Raw genomic sequence first — 13,238 nt, 5'->3', positions numbered from 1 at the left:
GCCTCAGTTCCCTCCACTGCAAAATAGGACTACTAATTTCTACTATGTAGGAGTATCATGAAGATTAAACCCTTTAAAAACCTCTAGCATGGTGTCTACCACGTCACAAGGGTTCAGTAAATGGTAATGGTGGTGATGGCTGTCGTGGTGTGGTGATGGTGGCAAAGATGATGGCACTGAAGGTGGTAATGAGAGTGAAGGTGGTAATGGTGGCAGTGGTGGTGATAGAGGGATGTGGTGATGGGAACTATGGAAGAGGAGATTAAGATGGTGCTGGTGGAGGTGGTAGTTGCAGTAGCAGCATCAGCATTTTAGGAAGACCAGGCATATCAGTGACAAACTGCTCCTGCTTGTCAGATGCATTTCTCCCTAAAAGACTTCAGAATCACCATTATGCATTCCAATCCTGCTATGATTGGATATTTGACCCTCCAAACCTCATGTTGAAATTTCATCCCCAATCTTGGAGGTGGAGCCTAGTAGGAGGTGTTTGATCACAGGGGTGGATCTCTCATGAACAGCATGTGCTATCCTCATAGTAACAAGGGAGAGTTCCTGCTCTATTAGGCCCCAAAAGAGTCCCCTTGAGAGCTGGTTGTTAAAACAAGCCTGGCACCTTTTCCCTTGCTCTTGCTTCCTCTCTCATCATGTGATCTGCACACACCAGCTCCCCCTTCACTTTCTGCCTTGAGTGGAAGCTTCCTGAGGCCCTCGCCAGAAGCAGATGCCTATGCCACGCTTCTTGTACAGCCTGCAGAACCGTGAGCCAAATAAACCTCTTTTCTTCATAAATTACCCAGCTTCAAGTTGAACAATGAGAACACATGGACACAGCGAGGGGAACATCACACACTGGGCCTTGTCAGGGGGTGGGGGGCATGGGGAGGGAGAGCATTAGGACAAATACCGAATGCATGCAGGGCTTAAAAGCTAGATGACGGGTTGATGGGTGCAGCAAACATGGCACATGTATACCTATGTAACAAACCTGCAGGTTCTGCACATATATCCCAGAACTTAAAGGAAAATAATTTTTTTAAAAAATCACCCAGCTTCAGGTATTCCTTTATAGCAACACAAACAGACTAAGACAAATCCCTTCAGCCTGATTCAGACAATAGCTGGTTATGAGTCATTTCAACACAGCAAACGTTGAGCCAGGTCTGGGCTAAGGCCCGGGAGTGCCATCATGAAAAAAACATGTGCATTCTTTCGCCTTTCTCTTGACTCTTTCACTTCCTGCCTCCTAAGTACTCAGCTTTCCAAGCACAGAGAGGCTTTTTTACCAGCTGCTATGGTTTGAATGTTCATCTGTTGGAAACTTAATCCCCAATACAACAGTGTGAGAAGTGGGACCTTCAAGAGATGTTTAGGTCATGAGGGCTCTGCTCTCATGAATGGATTAATATCATTATCATGGCAATGGGATAGTTATCTCAGGAGTGGGCTTGTTATAAAAGTTAGTTTTGCCCCCCTTGCTCTCTTACTCTCCCTCTCTTGCCTTTCTGCTTTCCGCCATGGGATGAAGCAGCAGAAAGGCCCTCATCAGATACCAGTACCATGCTCTTGGACTTCCCCTCCTCCAGAAACATGAGCTACATAAACTTATTTATAAATTACCCAGTCTGTGGTATTCTATTATTGCAACACAAAATGGACAAAGACACCTGCTCTCCCTGCTTCCTCCCCATCTCCCTTTCTGCCCTGAAGTCCCGATTTCTTGTTGGCTGTTGTACGTGAGATCTTACACTAGGGAAACCCAAAATGAACAACAAAAATACTGATTTTTCTTCAATATGAGCCAAGAACTTCCTCCTGCCTTGCCCTAAACTGACCTTGATGAATCCCCTCAACATTCAGAGAACAAACTCTTTTTAAAAGGTGAGCCTTGGCTCGGCCCGGTGGCTCACGCCTGTAATCCCAACACTTTGGGAGGCCAAGGCGGGCAGATCACTTGAGGTCAGGAGTTCGAGACCAGCCTGGCCAATATGGTGAAACCCCATCTCTACTAAAAATACAAAAATTAGCCAGGCATGGTGGCATGTGCCTATAGTCCCAGCTACTCAGAAGCCTGAGGCAGAAGAATTGCTTGAACCCAGGAGGCAAAAGTTGCAGAGAGCCAAGATCGCACCACTGCACTCCAGCCTGGGCACCAAGAGCGAGACTCCATCTCAAAAGAAAAAAAAAGGAAAAAAAGGTGAGCCTCATAATTGTAAACTCAAATTGGATTTAGAACAGAAGACCCAAGAACTGAGTGACAAATTTTAAAAGGCAATATTGACTCAAAGCTAATTTTACCCTATGCACACTGAAGGCTCTTGAGAGACAGAGAGATGTGTCCTGTCAGATTTTGCATACGACACATTTTTCTATGGAGATTTCAATAACAATGATATATGTGAAGGAAACAGCAGATCTGGAGTCAAAGCTCTGGGTTCAGGTCCAGGTCCTTTTAGTAGCAACTCATTCAATCTCCCCAAGCCTCAATTTTCATATCTTCAAATTGGGGATAATTCCCCATGATGAGGAATGGATTGGTTTTTAAATGGTGAAGAGCTCTGCAAATGTGAGCATTTTTTATTCTTCTGGCTTATTTGTACATCTTTCCGGAACAACCAACTTTCATTCTTTAGGCAGGGCTGTGGCTCCCCGCTGTCCCTGCACAATGTCTTTTAGTCTATCTCCTTCTGTTTTCAAGCCCCTTCCTAAAAACTTAAGTGGTAATGAGGTCTGTGAAAAACTCCCTTGAATTAGGGTCAGGGTAGGACCACACACTGCATCAGATTGTAGCCTATGATAACGGAAACTTCTGTAGATTGAGGTTGAGGGGCTAGAAAACATTTTGCTGGGGAATTTGCATATATATGTATCTTCCTGGGCTTGGCAGTCTCTTCCTGGGAAACTTTCCCACACAACAGGGAATGAAGTGATTTTTAAAATCTACTCTGCCCTTTTCCAACAATTCCATTCCCATTCCCACAAGCCTGGGAATTTTTAAGGGGCAAGGTGAGGAAAGCAAACTGCTGAGAGATTGAAATATTCCAACTGAGCCTTATTTAGAGAACATCACTGTACTGCAGCATGAAGGGCAATGCCTGGTATGTCACAACAATTCAAGAAATACTTGGGATAGCTGATGGCTGGGAGCCTGACAGCCTGCACCTGTTCTTCCCTTTTCCTACAATTCTTTCTACTTATCCCCTGGTCACTTTTTTTTTTCCAGCAAAACCTGAACTCGATTTCTTTTTTCCGGGAAGCCTTCCCCTACCACCATCCTGTACTCCCACCTCCTCTAAATGGCCCCAGAACAACTTGGACATAAATCTCTAGACCCCTTTCATACTTTACTGGAATCACTGGTTCAGTGGCATCCACTCCATTAGTCTGTGAGCTGCTTTAAAGCAAAGACTGTACTTTCTTTTGTGTATCTTCACGTCTCCAAACCCAAGAAAATTGGCATGAACCTATTAATTGACATCAAGAGCTCATCTGGAATTTATTCTCCCAGAGTTCTAACATTACAAGTTACAATTGTATCAATGGAGAAATAAGCCAAAATAATGTGGAATCCCAGAAATCAGTGGTGACAAGGACACACACAACAAAAGATCTTCTTCCACTCACCCAGGGCCTTAAAAACAATGAGCATCAAGAAGAATGACTATGTGGCCTCCTAAGAATTGGTGCTTATGCCAGAGCCTCTTCTGTGACTTCCCCAGCAGCGGGGTGGTCTGGCTGCTGTGGAGCCAACCTGGCTCAAAGACACCTGGCTTCCTTCTTCAATTCACTTATGAGCCCTGATACGTGAGTAAACTTCAGGGTCCTCAACAATGCAATGGGGGTACTCATCCTTCACCCCCATCTGTTTCTCACCACTTTCCAAAACATCGACTTTATTTTATTTTTAACCATGGGAAAATATCCTAAGCTTCTCATAGCCAGGTGGTGCTCCCACATTCCACCACATGTCTGCCCCTGTCACTGTTAAAGTTGGGTCTGCTTGGGAGCCAAGAAATTCTCATGAATCCCAAACCAGAAAACTTGTTTCTAACACATCTTTCAGGGGTCTTGGTGCCATGTTTTCAAATCCCAACATGTAGCTGATTAGACAAACGGAGCTTCGCCTTCTTGCTAAGCAGCAGATGTCATCCGCTGACTGAAGGGAGAGTCTTTTAAAACTCATGGCACATATTAACATAGCAGAGAAAAGTGACTACACTTGCCTTCACTCAGAGAATGTAGCTGGACAGCTCCCCTGAGAAGTGTCTCGCCAGGGTTCAATGCAGTCTTGCAAGTAACTTCACAGCCACTTTTCCAGGGCACTGCTGGATGCTGAATAAAGGATAAAGAATTATTCCACAGAAAGCCAGACCGGGGCTTGAAAAAGCCATTGACAAAAAAGAAATATACATGGCTGATATTATAAAATTGAACCATTCGTTTTGGAAAATGTACAAGTCAAAAAGCACATTTATCCACTCACTGCAGGTGAGAATGTGAAATGCTAACTTTCTGACAGATTACTTAGAAATATTGACTTACTTAGAAATACTAAATATGCAAATTGGGGCGAGCACGGTGGCTCATGCCTGTAATCCCAGCACTTTGGGAAGCCAAGGCACACGGATCATTTGAGGTCAGGAGTTCGAGACCAGCCTAGCCAACATGGCGAAACCCCATCTCTACTAAAAATACAAAAAAACTAGCGGGGCATGGTGACGTGTGCCTATAATCCCAGCTACTCAGGAGGCTGAGGCAGGAGAATCACTTGAACCCGGGAGGCAGAGGTTGCAGTGAGCAAAGATCTCGCCACTGCACTCTAGCCTGGGTGAGAGGGCAAGACTCCATCTCAAAAAAAAAAAAAAAAAAAAAAAATCTGCAAAATGTACCCACCCTTTGAGTCAGTAGTTCCACTTCTAGGAAGCTATTCTAAGGAAATGATCAATGATTACGGTTGTGATAGACGCACAAGGGTCTATACTGCTACACTGTTTGAATAGGAAGGATCTAGAACCAATATAGTTGAACAGTATGACCATAAGAATTTATAATACGTACATCTGATTGAAAATTGTAGAATACCATGCAGCTCTGAAAAGCCATTCTACACAATAGGGTTTGGCAAACAGTTTCAAGCGCCTGAGGGTGAATACTTTAGGCTTTGCGGGCCACAAGCCAAAATCAAGGATATTATTTGTAATACTTACAATAATGAGAGGAAACAAATTTCCACACATTTTTTGGACAAATTAAAAATACAAGAATGATTAATTACAACTTTTTGTAATACAGGTCAACCAGTGAGAATAATCGAATTCTTTCTGGACTAACAACAATATTTTGATGAATTGGAGTTCAAAGTCAGTTTTCTTTACCATCAAATTGATTTGAAATGTTTGTCTGTAAAAAAACAGCTGGCAGACCAAATGAAAACATACAACAGATCAGATTTGGCCCGTGCCTATACATTGCGGATCTCTGCTATAGAGAAATACTTGCTCACATGGAAGAACATTCATGAAATATTGTTATGCAGAATCTGAAACAGTATAAGCAGTGTGTATAGCAGTCCTTTGTACTATCCCCCTAATATCTCCAGTTCTCTGCCTTTCTAGGCACAGAGTAGAAGTGCATGTCCCAGCCCCTTTGTGACCACATGTGACCACAAGACTAGTTCTAGCCAATTTTCTCACTGTGGAAATAACCCATGTTATTCTAAGGCCACAGACTGGGAGAAAATATTCGCAAATCACATATCTGGCTTCTATCCAGAATATATTCTTTACAGTCTCAAACTCACTCAGTAAGAAAACAAACAACCCAGTTTTTTTAAATGAGCAAAAGATTTAAATAGACATTTCACCAAAGAAGACATATGGATGGCAAATAAGCATGTGAAAAGACACTCAATGTTATTAATCATTAGAGAAATGCAAATGAAAACTACAACCAGATACCATTTTGCACCTATTCGAATAGCTTAAATTAAAAAAAAAAAAAAAAGAACTGACAATACCAAGTGTCGGGAAGGAAAAGAAGGCAGTAGAACTCCCACATATTCTTGGTGAAAATGTAAAACAGTACAGCTGATTTGGAAAAGTGTGGCAGATTCTTATAAAGTTAAATATACCACATGACTCAACAATCTTGCTCCAATATATTTGCTCAAAAGATATAAAAATCTATGTTCACACGAAGACCTATATGTGAATGTTTATGGCAGCTTTATTTGTGACCATCAAAAACTGTAAACAACCCAGATGTCCTTCAGCTGGGGAACAGATCAACAAATTGCGGTACATCCGTGTAATGGAATGCTACTCAGCCAGGAAAAGGAATGCAATTATTGAGACATACAATCACATGGATGAATCGTGAACATAATTTCTAAATGAAAGTAGTCAGACTCAAAAGGTTAAATATTGTATGATTCCATTTATATTACATTGTAGAAAAGGCAAAACTATAGGGACAGAGAACAGATGGCTGCCAGGGGCTGGGTGTAGCGGGAGTGGATGATCACAAAGGAGCAGCATGCAGGGTAGAGCAGGGGGTTGGTAGAAGTTCCTTTGTCTTGATTGTGGTGCAGTCGCATGATTATGCATTTGTCAAAACATAAAAAACTATACACCAAAAAAAGTGAATTGTACTGTATGGAAAATACAAAACAGAGTTTTTTTCGATGTTTGATGCCGATTCTGGAAGGAAGGAAGGAAGGAAGGGAGGAAGGGAGGGAGGGAGGGAAGAGGGAAGGAAGGGGAAAGGAGGGAGTAAGGGAAGGAAAGAAGGAAGGGAGGGAGGGAGGGAAGGGAGGAAGGAAAGAAGGAAGGAAGGAAGGAAGGGGGAATGAAGGGGAAAGGAGGGAGTAAGGGAAGGAGGGAAGGAAGGAAGGAAGAAAGGAAGGAAGGGAAAGGGAAAAAAGGGAGGGAGGGAGGGAAGGAGGGAAAAGAAAAGAAAAAAGGAAAGGAAAGAAGAGAGGGAAGGAGGGAAGAAGGGAAGCAGCAAGAGAAAGAAGGGCTGAAGGGTGGAAGAGAGAGAAAGACCACTGCATGGGCCGTGTTGATGAGCAGCTCAGCCCTGCTTAGCCCTGAGATCTAGCCTGGCTGCTGCCCCTCCTTGGGCCCAGTGTGGGAGTGAGCTGAAGCATAGGCTGCAACTTGGAAGCTGATGGAGCATCACTCGCTAGTGAGGCTTTCAGGCAAAGGGAAGCCTGAAGTCACTGGAGCAGCCCAGCGAGTGCCCTCAGTGCAGACCTGCAAAGGCATCTCCTGGCACCTGCCTCTGCCCTTTGCACACCCTGGTCAAGCAGCTCCCTACATCTGCAGGCAGAGGTTCTGCCACATCCACCAATTCAATTATTTTGGGCTCAATCCTGCACAGAAGCAAATGGAAGTCAGAGAAAGAGGTCGAAAGCTCGTCGCAGATTCAGCAGCCTGCATTGAATGCCTCACTGAGCCCAGGCTGAGCAGAGGGTATTCCTGCCCACCGTTTTGCCCAGTAATCTTATTCCTGAGCCACACATCTGAAGCCCACATATCCCAGTTGTCAATCTGCAGACTAAATGAGACGAAGCGCAATGTCTAACACCAAGTATCAGCAGATAAATGAATGCTGACATGTGGCTTTTGTTCCTCCCCTTGATCCTAAGGTCAGCATCCTGGCCTGGGAGCTCTGGTTGAAGGTGGAAGGTAAAGCAATCAACCAATGTTTCATGAGCACCTGTACAGATGAACATCCTCCCACCGTCTGTGCAGTGCAACTGGGTGCTCCCTCACCCCACCCCTCCCAGACCCCACAGGATCAAAGAGGCTGTGCGCTACCAAGAACAAGCCTTCAGCAGAAGCTCGATTCCGCAGAGAACCAGACCTTCGGCTCCCTGGGGAAGGGGGTGGGTCTTACTCACCTGGGGTCCCAGTGAGCTTGGCAGCAAGCACAGGGTTGGGTCCCATCTGGTGAAGAATGAATGAATGAATGAATGAATGAATTCACACATGCACTGTCACCTGTATCTGTTCATACCAAAAGCAAATGATCAAAATCAGTCAATAAAGCATAGAAAACACGGTATATCCTAGTGCAGGGCTTCATGGGCCAGCTGGTGGCCAGTCAGACTTGAGATCAAATCCCACCCTGCTGCTCGCTGGCTGGGAGGAGCTGGACAAGCAGTTTCCTCTCTGGGAGCCATTTCTTCATTAGTACAATAGGGGAGCATGTGAAATCTCCCTTATAGGGTTGCCGTGGGGATTAAATGAAGTAATTCATGTAAAGCACTTAGGACAATGCCAGGAACAAAGCAGGTATCAATGAATGGTACCTATCACTATCACTGTCATCATCGTTATCACTATTCAGCTGTGGCAAAAGAATAGAGCCACAAAAGTTGAAGCGGTGAAGTGGATGCTGCCTGCTCTGAAGCCTGGACTCTACTGACAGACTTCATGAAAGAGGCCCAATTAACAGGTCCCCTTATGGTGTCTCCATCTCTGTGATAACAAGGAAGGGCAGGGGACAGACCATCATAATGGTTCTTTTTTTTTTTTTCCTCCTATACCTCCCAGAATGGAAGACAATAGCAACATCAAACAGCCCCCGACTGCTGTGTCTTGCATGTTGTCCCTGGCACCCTGTGTGTGCTGTTGCTGTTTGTGCTCTGTTTGCTTATTTCTCCATCACTCTCCTGGGCAAAATTGATCCCCTCATCAGCAGCTGGGAGACAACCGGCTATGATCTCACGCCTTTGGAAGGTCAGCTCAAGAGGCAGCATCTTCCTAGCAACAGTTGCCAGGGAAGATTATGAGGGTGGACTCCACTCCCAGGGGAGAGGAAGACATGGAGGGGTAAATAATTGGCATTTGTTTAAATGAGGGGGGGCGGGGGGTGGGAGGTGGGAGGGCTTGCCACTGTGAAGCTGGTATGCAATCTCCCCAGGTAGTGTGCCTCTCATTCCCTCTGTTAGAAGTTCTGGCTGGCCTTTTTGTCTTAAAGTATTAAGCTGAAAATTATTCAGTCCAAAGATTCTTAACCTTGTCAGACCCAACATCCCATTTTATAAAATGTTCATGACAATAATTCACAACATCCCTTTGGCTATTCTTAAATGAAACTATAGACATATAAGCTGCCTAAGTACATAATTTTTTTTTTTTTTTTTTGAGACAGAGTCTCTCTCTGTCACCTAGGCTGGAGTGCAGTGGCGCGATCTCCGCTCATTGCAAGCTCCACCTCCCGGGTTCACGCCATTCTCCTGCCTCAGCCTCCCAGATAGCTGTGACTACAGGCGCCCGCCACCACGCCTGGCAAATTTTTTGTATTTTTAGTAGAGATGGGGTTTCACTATGTTAGCCAGGATGGTGTCGATCTCCTGACCTTGTGATCCGCCCGCCTCGGCCTCCCAAAGTGGTGGGATTACAGGTGTGAGCCACCATGCCCGGCATAAGTACATAATTTTTAAAACCAATATAATGCCCTGTAATATAAATGAGAAGTAAAGTAATATACAATACAGTGAAAGTCTGGTATGTTTTCCATTTGTTCACTAATACACCTGGAAAACATAATGAATACATCAGGTGCTTACACTATGTATTCACATGTATGGTATGTTATCGACATTGGTCTTTTTTTTTTCTTCTGCCCCTCCTCTACCTCTGTACTTTCTAGTAGACATTAGAGACTAAGTAATTTATAAAGAAAAGAGGTTAAATTGGCTTATGATTCTGCAGGCTGTACAGGGAGCATAACACTGGCTTATGTTTCTGGGGAGAACTCAGGAAGCTTCCAATCATGGCAGAAGGTGAAGGAGGAGCAGGCATCTCACATGGCAAAAGCAGGATCAAGGGGCAGGGGAGGTGCCACACAATTTTAAACAACCAGATCTAGATCACTAGAATAGCACCAGGGGATAGTGCTAAACCACTCATGCAAAATCCACCCCCATTAGCCAGTCACCTCCTACCAGGCTCCACCTCCAGCACTGGGGATTACAATTCGACATGAGATTGTGGGCAGGGACACAGACCCAAACCACATCAGTGACAGATACGAATCACCAAGAATCCAATGGTTAGAAGTAAAGTGTGAGAGCACGACATCAGCACTTCAAACCCTAAGAAGGGTGTTGTCATCAGTGACGTGATTTCCCGAAATGTGAGCAGTTCTTGGTAAAGCTAAAAGCAAAACAAAGTACACACTTTCTTCCATTTGCATAGTACTTACCTTCCTCGAAAACTCAGTGTATATTAAAACCACAAAATAGTGGATTGAGTTTATATGTAAAACAGTGGGATGTGAGGCCCAGATCATCACAACAAGTTTTGTACCCATTGAATGACCAGCAGAGGAATGTCAGTGGGATATGGCTCAGGATGCCTTGTGCCCCGCAGGGTCCCATGACTCTCTGGTCCCCACCAACCAATGCCAGTAGAACCCTGCCTCATTGCTGTGACGGTCAAAAATGTCCCCATGGCTGGGCGCGGTGGCTCTCGCCTGTAATCCCAGCACTTTGGGAGGCCGAGGCGGGCGGATCACGAGGTCAGGAGTTTGAGACCAGCCTGACCAACATGGTGAAACCCTGTCTCTCATAAAATTACAAAATTAGCAAGGGGTGGTGGCGCACACCTGTAATCCCAGTTACTCAGGAGGCTGAGGCAGGAGAATCGCTTGAACCCGGGAGGCAGAGGTTGCAGTGAACCAAGATCATGCCATTGCACTCCAGCCTGGGCGACAGAGAGAGACTCTGACCCAGAAAAAAAAAAAAATGTCCCCACAAATTTCCCAAATGTTTGCTACGAGTACCAGTGGTCTAGTTCAATCCCCTCAATCTAAGTGTGGATAAACTGAGGTTCAGAAGAGAAAAAGTGGCTTGTTCAAGAGAAAGCCAAGATGAGAACCAGAGTCTTCCAATGTCCAGGTCAGGGAATGAACAACTAACTGAAATTCTGTGAATCATCCCTCACTCCCTGGATGTGGAGACATGAAGCTATGATCACACGATGCCGATATTCATGGCTCTATTTATTATCTCCTCCTCTGTCCATTTTCAAGGTCAACTTTCCTTCTGATGGCCAGTAATTTCTGGCCATGTACTAAGTTATGAGCTATTTTGAAGCTCTGCTTTTGGCAAAAAGACATTGTTTTTTAGAGAAACATGTCATTTCTCCACTTTGGTGCTTATGTTGTTTGGGATGGCTCAGGAATACAGTCTGTTGATGCTGGGCCAGTGAAGGAGGATAGGCTAAAGGCCAGTCTTAGGCCACTGTGAAGAGTTTTGATTTCACTGTATGTGCAAAGGAAAGGTTCAAGGAGAAGAGTTTTATCGCCTGTTTGCCTTTTTAAAAATTATTAAAGGTCGGCCCGGCGAGGTGGCTCACACCTATAATCCCAGCACTTCGGGAGGCCGAGGCGGGCAGATCACGAGGTCAGGAGACTGAGACCATCCTGGCTAACACGGTGAAACCCCGTCTCGGTCAGGAGATCGAGACCATCCTGGCTAACACAGTGAAACCCCGTCTTTACTAAAAATACAAAAAAAAAAAAAAATTAGCCGGGCATGGTGGCGGGCGCCTGTAGTCCCAGCTACTCAGGAGGCAGAGGCAGGAGAATGGCGTGAACCCAGGAAGCGGAGCTTCCAGTGAGCCGAGATCACACCACTGCACTCCAGCCTGGGTGACAAAGCAAGACTCCGTCTCAAAGAAAAAAAAAAATTAAAGGTCATATGTTAATTAATAGTATCATTTTTAGGAGAGACATTAATTGATTGACACATGTTCAAACGCAATGTCCAGAATGTGAAATTGAAGAAGGACTTCATGAATTTTACAAGTATAATCAAAGACCACCAACAATTTTTACTTTTTCCTTCAAATAAGTGTAGTGTAGCGCCCCCCGTAGTCTAAGCTGGAGAAGAATACTAACTGCCTGTTTTCCCTTCTGTGCTCAGCGAGCCCTATCTGTACTCCCCAGTTTCACCCTCCCTGAGGCTCAGCGAGTTCCTGCTTCACCCCCCTAGCTCAGCTGCAAAGTTACAAGGTTGATACAGAAACATGGTTTCCCAGGGATGTAGAACATACAGTATAGATAAATGTAAAAGACTCATCAACTGCCTTTGTTCTCGGTTCTGTAAGTATGCTTCCTGCATCACGTAGCTCCCGGCCACCGACTGCTTAAAAGGTGGCTGCTTTCTTTGTCCGGGGCTCAGACTTTCCTGGACTCTGGTCCTACTGAGCCAGGTGACCACCTTTTAATAAAGACCTTTCCTGAACTCACTCTGTTCGGTCTCTCCTGTCTTTGATTGTCCCGCAACAAAATAACTGTGAACTAGGCACCCAAGAAAGAAGAGACAGCTGAGTGTGTCTGGTGGGGAGGGGGCTGTGATGGTAAGATGACTTCAGACGTGGAGGTGCCCATGAAACAGCCACATGGAGATGCCCAGCAGGCCTTTAGTAAAGTGGTCCGAACTTTGGAACAGAGGAGTTGAGCTGAAAGCCCAGCCCTGGGGGTGATAACCAAGGAGAGAAGTATTGGCCACCACAGGATTAAGTTTAATCGCCCCTAAAACCATGTGCTAAATAAGAAGAAAGGAAAAAAACAGGTTAAAGATAGAACCCTCAGGAAAGTCCATGTTTTAGTGGCAAATAGAGACAAAATGCCAAGAAAGGATACTGAGAAAGAACAAACAGGAGATAAAGGAAGAGAGTGTTGTCAAAACAAAATAGCCACTGAGGACAAGGCCCCATGCTAAGACCTTTACAACACACACCATCTCATTTAATCCTCACAATAGACCAAGAGCTCGTGCCTGGAATCCCAGCACTTTGGGAGGCTGAGTTAGGCAGATCGCTTGAGCCCAGGAGTTTGAGACCACCTTTGGCAAAATACCAAAACCCCATCTCTACAAGAAAATACAAAAATAAGACAGGCGTGGTGGCACGTGCCTATAGTCCCAGCTACTAGGGAGACTGAGGCTGGAGGATCTCTTGAGCATGGGAGGTCCAAGCTGCAGTGAACCAAGATGGTGCCACTGCACTCCAGCCTGGGCAACAGAGGGAGACCCTGTCTCAAAAATCATCATCATCATCCCCGCAACAACACTGACAGCAAGGTAGTATTTTGGTCCCCCAATTTATCCTTCAGGAAACCACAGAAAAGAAAGGTTAGGTTACTTGTCCACAAATACGCAGCTAGTAAGAGGTCAAACTAGAATTTGAAACCAAGTTGTCTGACTACAAAGACTACACGTT

The 13,238-nt window shown here is 45.0% G+C and overlaps 1 long non-coding RNA gene across 2 annotated transcripts in view; it reads right to left on the bottom strand.

Moving 5' to 3' along the window:
* Positions 1-4,222: 4,222 nt before the first annotated feature.
* LOC117976107 (uncharacterized) overlaps positions 4,223-13,238 on the bottom strand; it is an 82,481-nt gene continuing 73,465 nt past the window's right edge. For both annotated transcript variants that reach the window (XR_010110081.1, XR_008621035.2), the window contains exons 5-6: positions 7,904-7,949; positions 4,223-4,332 (exon numbers count right to left, since the gene is read on the bottom strand). This is a non-coding gene — a long non-coding RNA (uncharacterized LOC117976107). The remainder of the gene's footprint in view (positions 4,333-7,903; positions 7,950-13,238) is intronic.

Source organism: Pan paniscus, chromosome 16, assembly GCF_029289425.2.
Source record: "Pan paniscus chromosome 16, NHGRI_mPanPan1-v2.0_pri, whole genome shotgun sequence".
NCBI lineage: Eukaryota > Metazoa > Chordata > Mammalia > Primates > Hominidae > Pan > Pan paniscus.
Note: the sequence above shows the minus strand (reverse complement) of the source record. Positions and strands in the feature narration are given on the sequence as shown.